This window comes from Pararge aegeria, chromosome 24 (genome assembly GCF_905163445.1).
Source record: "Pararge aegeria chromosome 24, ilParAegt1.1, whole genome shotgun sequence".
NCBI lineage: Eukaryota > Metazoa > Arthropoda > Insecta > Lepidoptera > Nymphalidae > Pararge > Pararge aegeria.
This window is the reverse complement of record NC_053203.1, coordinates 9,284,404-9,293,641: the sequence shown is the minus strand read 5'-3', so window position 1 is coordinate 9,293,641 and position 9,238 is coordinate 9,284,404.

Sequence of the window (9,238 nt, the reverse complement as noted above, 5' to 3'; positions counted from 1 at the left end):
GTAGGGATCAGTAACATAGAGACAAAAAGTTCGTAGTTTATGTGTTGTTAAAATTTAACGAGGCTGTCTCTTTTACTTAAATACTTTTAAAGTTGTATGCACATGTGTTTTTTTTTATTCCTAAATTTAGCCATTGACTGCAATCTCACCTGATGGTACCTAAGAGAAGATGCAGTCCAAAATAGTAGTGGGCAAACCTTTTAGAGAAACTGGCGTTACTTTGCGGAAATCCATAATATATTATGAAAATTAAGCTAAATTTGCTATACTCCGCGAACAGCAGGAGAATCTGGATGGTGTAATTTATAATTTCTTCAATCCGTATACTCTACACCCAACAGACCCTCGGCAATGTACCCTCTACGCACGTTTCGCTCCAAAACCGGAGCATCCTCAGGAGATGTTGACTCTACAATGAATAATTGTTAAGTAACAATTATTCTGTTCGCGAGTACTGTTCGCGGAGTATAGCAAATTAAGCTTAATTTTCATTATATGGTGGGCAAACCTATTAGAGGTATGATATGATGATGGTTTGTCTGGTTGGAGGCTTTGGCCGTGGCCAGTTACCACCCTATCGACAAAGACGTGCCGCTAAGCGATTTAGTGTTCCGGTGCGAGTTCGCGTGGAAACCGATTTGGGGTATGACTACCATACTTTCTAACAGGTTAGCCCGCTACCATCTTAGACTGCATCATCACTTACAACTATGTGAGATTGCAGTCAATAGCTAACTTGTACTCGAATAAATAAAATAGGCACAGTTATATTAAATCCAAACCCAAAAGCCTTTCTAGCTTTTACTGTTAACTTAACATAACAACTACTTGGGTAGTATGTGAAAAAAAAAAAGAAAAAAACCCGTCCCGTTCTTGACTCTAGTACCTTCCATTTTGAATGGCAATTTTACATACAATCGCGTCGCTGCATAGACAACAATATAATTTTGTTTTTGTCATGATAAATGTGTCAGTTTGTTATCACAGAGTTTTTTATGCGTCCTGCTATTTTATGTCATCAGTCAGGAATTTGTATCAATTAAAATACATGAGCCCTCGTAGTTTTGTAGGAGGCTTCGGTTGTGGCTAGTTACCTAGCTATCTAGCCACTGTCAATTTGGCGAACTTTTCCGATGCCGCGTAGAAACCGATTAGGGTCTAATAACTCCTAACAGGTTAGCCCGCTACCACCTTATACTGCATCATAAGCCGGATACTTACCACCAGTTGAGATTGCAGTCAAGGGCTAACTTGTAGTAGAATAAAAAATAATTTAGCATTCCGAGTCCCTCAGGAACTACGAAACCAGCAGGGCTAGCACGGAGACGTTAGGAGACAAAAGTGATGTCCCCCGATATATACAGTCAAACCTAGATAAGCGAGAGTTCAAGGGAGCAGAATCTCAGTCTCGCTTATAGAGGTTTCTCACTAACCCGAGTTTCTCGCTAATGCAGGTACATGGGTAGCGTTTCTCTCTTATAGAGGTACGCAGTAATAACAAGACATAATCATGCACTATGTAATTTTATTTTATTTAGAACTTATTTACATTTAAAAAGATCCGTGAATTTCGTTTGGGTTTCTGTTTTTGTATTTTGAATGTTTTTCTCTAACTCATAAATTTTGTCGAATATTGCTTGCTCGACTGTCGCTTATACAGGTATAGATAAGTAGCAGTCTCACTTACGGAGGTCCATGAAGGAAAAACGACTCTCTCTTACAAAGGTTTCTGTTTCTCGCTAATAGAGGTTTTGGGAGCTTAAAATGACGGGTCCTGGAATTACTCTCACTTATAGAGTTTTCTCACTTATCCAGTTCTCACTTAGCCAGGTTTGACTGTATAATTAACGTGTCCACCTGCTAAATCACGGGAACATGGAATAGGAGAATTTTACCCCCGTTTATTATTACACATATATTATTTGGATATTATTTCCACTTGTGCACCAGTGCTCTGAGAGTTGATAAAGCTGTGGGAGAAGATACATTTTTATCCTTTCCCCGGGAATATAATTGTCACCTGCCCACGCTAGCCGTGCAGAGACAGTAACATAAAGACAAACAATCTAATAAAAATTTAAATTCAAATAAAACATAGTATCTGAATTTGTAATGTAATTATATAGAGTGCGTCCCGCCAGTCCTGCGAGCCGGATAAAATTAGCCCTTACAAGCGACAAACTATTTAATTCTATTCGTGTTTCAGCCGAATACAAAATATTTAACCCCAGTTGCTAAAACGCCGATCATCGATTTTGTAAATCGGTCGTGGATAACAATTAAATTAGTAAACCCTGCTGAATACCAACTTTGATAATTTTCAATTTATTGGGTTGCCAATATGTTACTTGATTTAAATATTTAATACAACAGGCAAATATTGTTAAGCCGTAAATAAATAAGTGTTGATGTCATTTACGTTTTCTGTGTTGAAACTGACTGAATGTGTGATCGTCATTAAAATAGCTGTAAGATAGTTTGCGAACTATAGGACCACCTCAATTTCGTATTGTCATGGTAGCATTCTGAAGTTCCAATTACGATAAGGTATCACACGATAGTAGTTATAATGCTGGCGACACGTTTGCTTGTACAAGAAATTTTGTACAAGTATTGTAAATATTCCATTAAACTGTACAAAAGCGATAGTGACGGGTTGTCAAGCCGGCAACACCAAATTGACGACCAATTTGAAAAGAGTATAATGAGAAAATATTTGGTTTTTCTAAGTTATTCTACCTGTAGAGATTTCCTGCAGAGTTCTTACGTTCCATTGGTTAACCAGGTTGGTTAACTAATTTTGATCTCAGAATGAAAACTTTGATTTCGGTTTGTTCATTAAAAAAGTATATATTGTCTTAGATTGACGACCGATTGACGCAGTGGGCAGCGACCCTCCTTTCTGAGTCCAAGGCCGTGGGTTCGATTTCCATAACTGGAATATGTTTCAGAGATAAAAATAGATGTTTATTAGTGTCTGTGTCTCTAAGTATATCTGTATATTGTAAGTATTAAAGGGTTGAGTGTCAGTATACGCACACCGAGTAATTTTCCAACTTAAAATGTCACTTTTTTTATTCTTTATTGCTTTTATAAGTGAATATAAATTTAATTTCCAACTATTTATGTATACTATTCATAAAAATATTCAGCAGCCATATTAGTACCCGTAACAACAAACTACGCTTACTTTGGGGCTAGATGGCGATGTGTGTATTATCTTAGTACACTTATTTAAATAAAAAAATTGAGTTGAATAATGTTTTCAGTACAGGAGTTTCATTAGTGAGCTCAATCTCACTGTTAATCATAACTTCTACGACGCAGCGGCTAATCACAAGGAAAGATGACCGTCATGAAGTGGGTTGCGGAAAAAATTGCGATGCGTTATCTGGATGCAAAACTTTACAGACGCTCATAGCCGCGTAGTCCGCATGTTACGACAAAGTTAAGCGAGTTGACACAGACTCTCTGTAACTGGGGGTTAGAGTTTAATGTTGTCCCGAATAGTAAATTGATCATGAAATTGGATAGCGCAGGAATTTAATTTATGTACGCACATTTTAGTTTATCTAATTATTCTCGATAAACTATATTTAAATTGATTTAAAGGATTGTTTCATAAAATAGTTTGAATATATTTCTTTTTTGTTATATAATATAGATTAGTAACTTCTTCTGACATCCTGTAGGGCTAGCATGCGCGCCACGAGTTAATTATATCTACCAACTACTCGTATTTTTTTCTATAGAGAATAGAGATATAGGATAATGGATAAACATAAAGATACTGAACCCACGGCTAGCATGGGCAGGAGACAATTATCTCCCCGGGTAAAGGATAAAAAAATATCTTTTCTAACAGCTTTGTCAACTCTTAGAGCATTGACGCACTAGTGCAAAAATTTTTTGGCCGTGGCTAGTTACCACCCTACCGACAAAGACGTTCCGCTAAGCGATTTAGTGTTCCAGTGCGATATCGCGTGGAAACAGATTAGGGGTATTACTACCATACTCCCTAACAGGTTAACCTGCTACCATCTTAGACTGCATCATCACTTTCAACCAGGTGGCATTGCAGTCAAGGGCTAACTTTTAGTGAAATAAAAAAAATATAAAAAAAAAAATCAAATAATTAAATATATTACGTGTTATCACAAACAGTGGTAAACTTCTCCTATTCCCTGTTCCCGCACTTTAACACACGTTAATTATATCCAGGGGATATAACTTTTGTCTTCTGCCTGTGCTAACCCCGCTGGTGTATAAAGCGGTGAAGTGGTGATAGCCTAGTGGTCAAGGCTTCGGCCTCCCTTTCGTAGAACCGAGTTCGATCCCTCTGACATTTCGTTCTTAATTGAACACTTAAAAAACACTTGTTTCAACGGTTAAGGTAAACATGAGGTGGAGCCTGAGAGTTCTCAATAACGTTCTCAAAGGCACGCGAAGTCTACCAATCTGCTTTTTTGTCCAGCATTAAACATTTAAACATTAGAAGTAAGAATAAACTTACAGTGCAATATACTAGAAATTGCATACAATTGTACAATAAACTACCAATTGTAATGTAAAAAATAAAAAACCAGTTCAAAGTTTGTATTAAACGTAAGCTTATAGAAAGGTCCTATTATAGTATAAAGGACTACGTAATCGATAAAAAAGCTTGGCTGTAAATTATTGCTCTAACTAGGTTGCTCTTCTAATAATTTTTTAAATGACATTGTGAGATGGTGATAACAAAAAAAAACACCCGGCTAAGTTTGTTGTGGGCTTCTTCTTAGACCAGGACGCGTTTGGTCTACCCTCGTAGCTTTAGTTTTAAGTTTATATTTATGTGTGTATTTAATGTGGTTATCGCCATCATCTCAGTACCGTGTAATTCTTATGTACGCATCAAAAGTGCCACCTATGGGGCCTACTTGAATAAAGATATTTTTGACTTTTTGACTTGGTGGACTATATCCTAAACTCTTCTCATTAAGAGAAAAAACTCGCGTAGTGGACCCTAGTGGGCTGATAGTGTTGTTATTTTGCATGTTTGCGTTTTTTTTTTTTGAGATTTAAATTACATAGAGTTCTGATAAAGCTCTTTGAAGGACGGTACTTCTCCAAGGTCAACAGTAACTCGAACAGTCCCGTTTTTTTATCCTATTATTATCCATAAATAATAATTCTAAGACTCTTAGAATCCTCTCCAATCTCCAATGTACCGACAATGGAACTCAATTAAAATATTAAAAAAGAAAACATAATAAGCTGATCTAATCTGACTACGATAACGATGAAATCCTAATTGAATATTGCCGCGCAAAAAAATCAAATCGCAAACCACGCGATTCTATACCTTAATCCTATGAATTACGGTTTTAAATCAACGCTTTATTCCGGATCAAACGAAATTCCGTATTCGACGGCACTTATAACGAGGGAAATTCGAAATTCAAAATTTGTTTAACTCCCGAATAGAGCATTAAAGAGCTGTGATTGGCAGTCGGCGAGTGGAGGGGGGAATACAAAAGACGGTGTAATGCATGTTTCATTATCACTATTGTGCGGGCCGGGTCGCCGTGCAGACGTCTAGGCGGCGTTTTATTGGATACTGGAAACGGGGGCGATTTAAAATGAGAATATGCAATGAGTTATCGATTGATAGAGACGGGTACCGTCTAGTTTCTGAATAATTTGTGTTTAAGATTCGAGAATGGAGGTGTTAGTAATGATTTATATGGTATGGCTGCCGGTGGTGGGGATTTAATTTTATATCAGAGCGCTGAGTAGGTATCCATTGGGGTTCGCTATTCTCATTGAATATTAAATTTTAGCACCGCATAGGTTTTCAAAAGCGAATATCAGAGTATCCAGCATTATAATTTTAAATTCTATTGTATATTACAGAAAAAAGATTTTTTATTTAAAAAAAAACTCATAAATGTGAGGACCCCGGTTTGATTCCTCATTTTGCTTATTTAGATTTTTTCTCTTTTAAAGTTGGTAATGTTTATTTTTTTGCACTTTTTGCATTTTCACACTGTTGGCTAACGCTCTGCTGGAAATACGTTATGCTAATCATGGAAAGCAAAAACTACGGTTATTTTAAGTTTTAAATCGGCCGAGGTACCGCTACCGGTGGTAAGATGATGAACTCTTAGATGGTAACGGGCAAACCTGTTAGAGTGCATGGCAGTTATATTAAACCCGTACCCCTAATCAGGTAGACTTCACTTAATGTTTGTGAGGAGTTTGAGATTTCTGAACCTGAACAAGCTGTGCCAGAAAAAATTCTACTACATATATTTTGACGGCTTACTGGCGCAGTGGGCAGCGACGCTGCTGAGTCCATGGCTGTGGGTTTGATTTTAAATTTATTTTTTACATTGCGCCACACATAACAATATTAACTACACCACGCATGTTATGTGTGGTACAACCTAGAAAAAAGGGGCCAGCTCAGCATTGTTCTGCATGCGCCAATGGGAGCACACAGCGCTGATTTTCAGTTGGCACCTTGTACCAGGTGACACCACGTAAATACGTAGCCATCTGCTGACTGCATTTGAATATTTCAATTTAATAATAAATCAAGCAAAATTTATTATATAAAAAACAAAAAACAATCGGAAAAAAATTAATAAAAATACAGCAATAAAACGGCGATACTTTGGGGCTAGAAGGCGATGTGTGTATGGATGGCGTAAAGGAACGACATATAAACACATAGTCTCATATAGTGTATAAGTGAGGATAAACAATGTAGGAAACTTCGCTTGGCTGTGTCAATTATTATTTCATAGCCGTTGGATTAGATTTCATGGTGCTGTCAAAGTATAATGGAAACGGTGTATGCTAATAAAACTTTTCTGATGCAATTCATAACTAGTTTCGTATTGTTTCGCAATTTATAACGTGAAATTGCTTATGTACGTACTTCGATACTAACTAAGCATAAAGTTGTACTGAGGTGAACCTAGCCAAGCCCCATAGGAGATTCGGAAGCTTGTTTATGCATTTCTCTTACTCTATCTCTATCTCTTTATAACCGGCCAACTACCGGGCACGGGTCTCCTCTCGGTATCAGAAAGGTTTAGCTCGGTTAAAAAATCTAGGTGTAATCTAGGTCTAAGGTGTAATCTGCATTTCACCATGCTGGTTTATAAAACGTTTATTCATCGATCATTACACCTTATAAAACGTTTTTATTAGGTCCTAGCTGTTCCGGCGAACTTCGTACCGCGGATTTTTTTTTTATGAATGTTATATTTTAATACTTATTATCCTATTCCGGTCTAAGAGGAATCCAAATTCAAATTAAATTCAAATTCATTTATTTCAAGTAGGCCTACTTTATAAGCACTTTTGAAACGTCAAGTATGTATGTTTGTGTGACTCTACCACCGGTTCGGAAAGCAGATTCTACCGAGAAGAGCCGGCAAGAAACTCAGTAGTTGCTCTTTTCCAACATCAACATTTACAATCATTTTGCTATCTTGCGGGAGATGAGAGCGATGCTGGCTGCTTCCATTCTACCTTGTCATTGAGGAATTCATCAAATGTATAGTAACCTCGCTGTACTAGATGCGTATTTACACAATTTTTAAATGTATGCATTGGTAGGTCAAGAATTTCCTTAGGATTCATGTTGTAAAAGCGTATACTCAACCCCACAAAGGAGTTCTGCACCTTTCGCAGACGATATGCAGATATCACTAATTTATGACCGTTTCTGGTAAGTCGATTGTTAATTTCAGCTTTTGATTTATAAAGAGTAATATTTTGCCTCACAAAGACTATATTATTATAAATGTATTGCGAAGCTACTGTAAGAATACCTATGTATACTGTAATCCAAAAAATTAATATAAATTTATCTAATGGTAATAAAATTTCCTTTTTTTTTCTTTTCGGATTCTGTTTAGCTGATGAATCCTTATGATCTTATCAACATAACTCGGGCTTGTTGGCGTGCCTCGGAATGGGGCTCTGACAGGAGGAGTTTGAACCCTAAGGCCCGAAGAAGCGAAGGCCTGAAGGCGCCTTATTTGAGCCCGAACCTCGGCTTAGGTTGGAGTGAAAGGGTTACAGACGGTAATCAATCCGCACGCCTTTGAGGCCGTGGTATGAACCCATGTCTGGATTACGTCAGAAGTCAAGGAACTAGTCTTCGCCGGCGAAGACGCTGTGCAGAGATTGATTACGTTTCCTGATAGGAAGCACTGTCAGTAGTAATCCGATCGTCAGGGTAAAATTTCCTTGCGACCCAGTTTGGCAATTGGCTAAGTCTTCGGACAGCGCGTATGCTGGTCCCGGTTTTTTTTACACTAGCACCATCTCTCCTATAAAAGAGGAGAACTGTGCCCATCAGTGGACGTCTAACGGTTCTTATGATAAAGTCGATTTATTTATTTACTATTGACTTTATTTATACTCCACAAAGAGATATAAACAAGAAACAGACATTTCATGTAGTAGGTACGATGGTGAGTACAATTTATAAATAATGCCTATACATTTAAAAACCAATATATTGATACACGTCTTCTATAAATACGCAAAAGTACTGGATCATTATTTTTTTACGGAGCTATTTAAAAAATATAAATAAATATACTACGACAATACACATATCGCCACCTAGCCCCAAAGTAAGCGTAGCTTGTGTTATGGGTACTAAGATGACTGATGAATATTTTTATGAATAATATACATAAATACTTTAAAATATATAAATAAACACCCAGACACTGAAAAACATTCATGCTCATCACACAAACATTTTCCAGTTGTGGGAATCGAACCCACGGCCTTGGACTCAGAAAGCAGGGTCGCTGCAAACTGCGCCAATCGGCCGTCAAAAATATGATATTACAATGTTTATAAAAAAACCTTCGTTAATAATACATTATTTTAGAACCAATAATTTGACTACCATACAAAAATATTATGTATCTAATGAGTCACCTACATTGATATGCTGTCGCGCACTTTTCCCTCGGTTTTGCAAAATGTTTAATTGACGATTCGATCTTATTAGTCGTAGCGTAGTCATAAAGCTTATAGCCTCCCAGAAATTAGCCCATTCAACCGAACAAACTATTTTTCTTTTTATATGAGTGTAGATATTTTATATACACCTCTTTTTAATAATACAACTCTCTAAAAGTGTATCTAATAAAATACTAACTTTATATAAATAGACATAATAATATAGTTTACCAGTCTCGGTATGAGTTGCCGTTAGAAA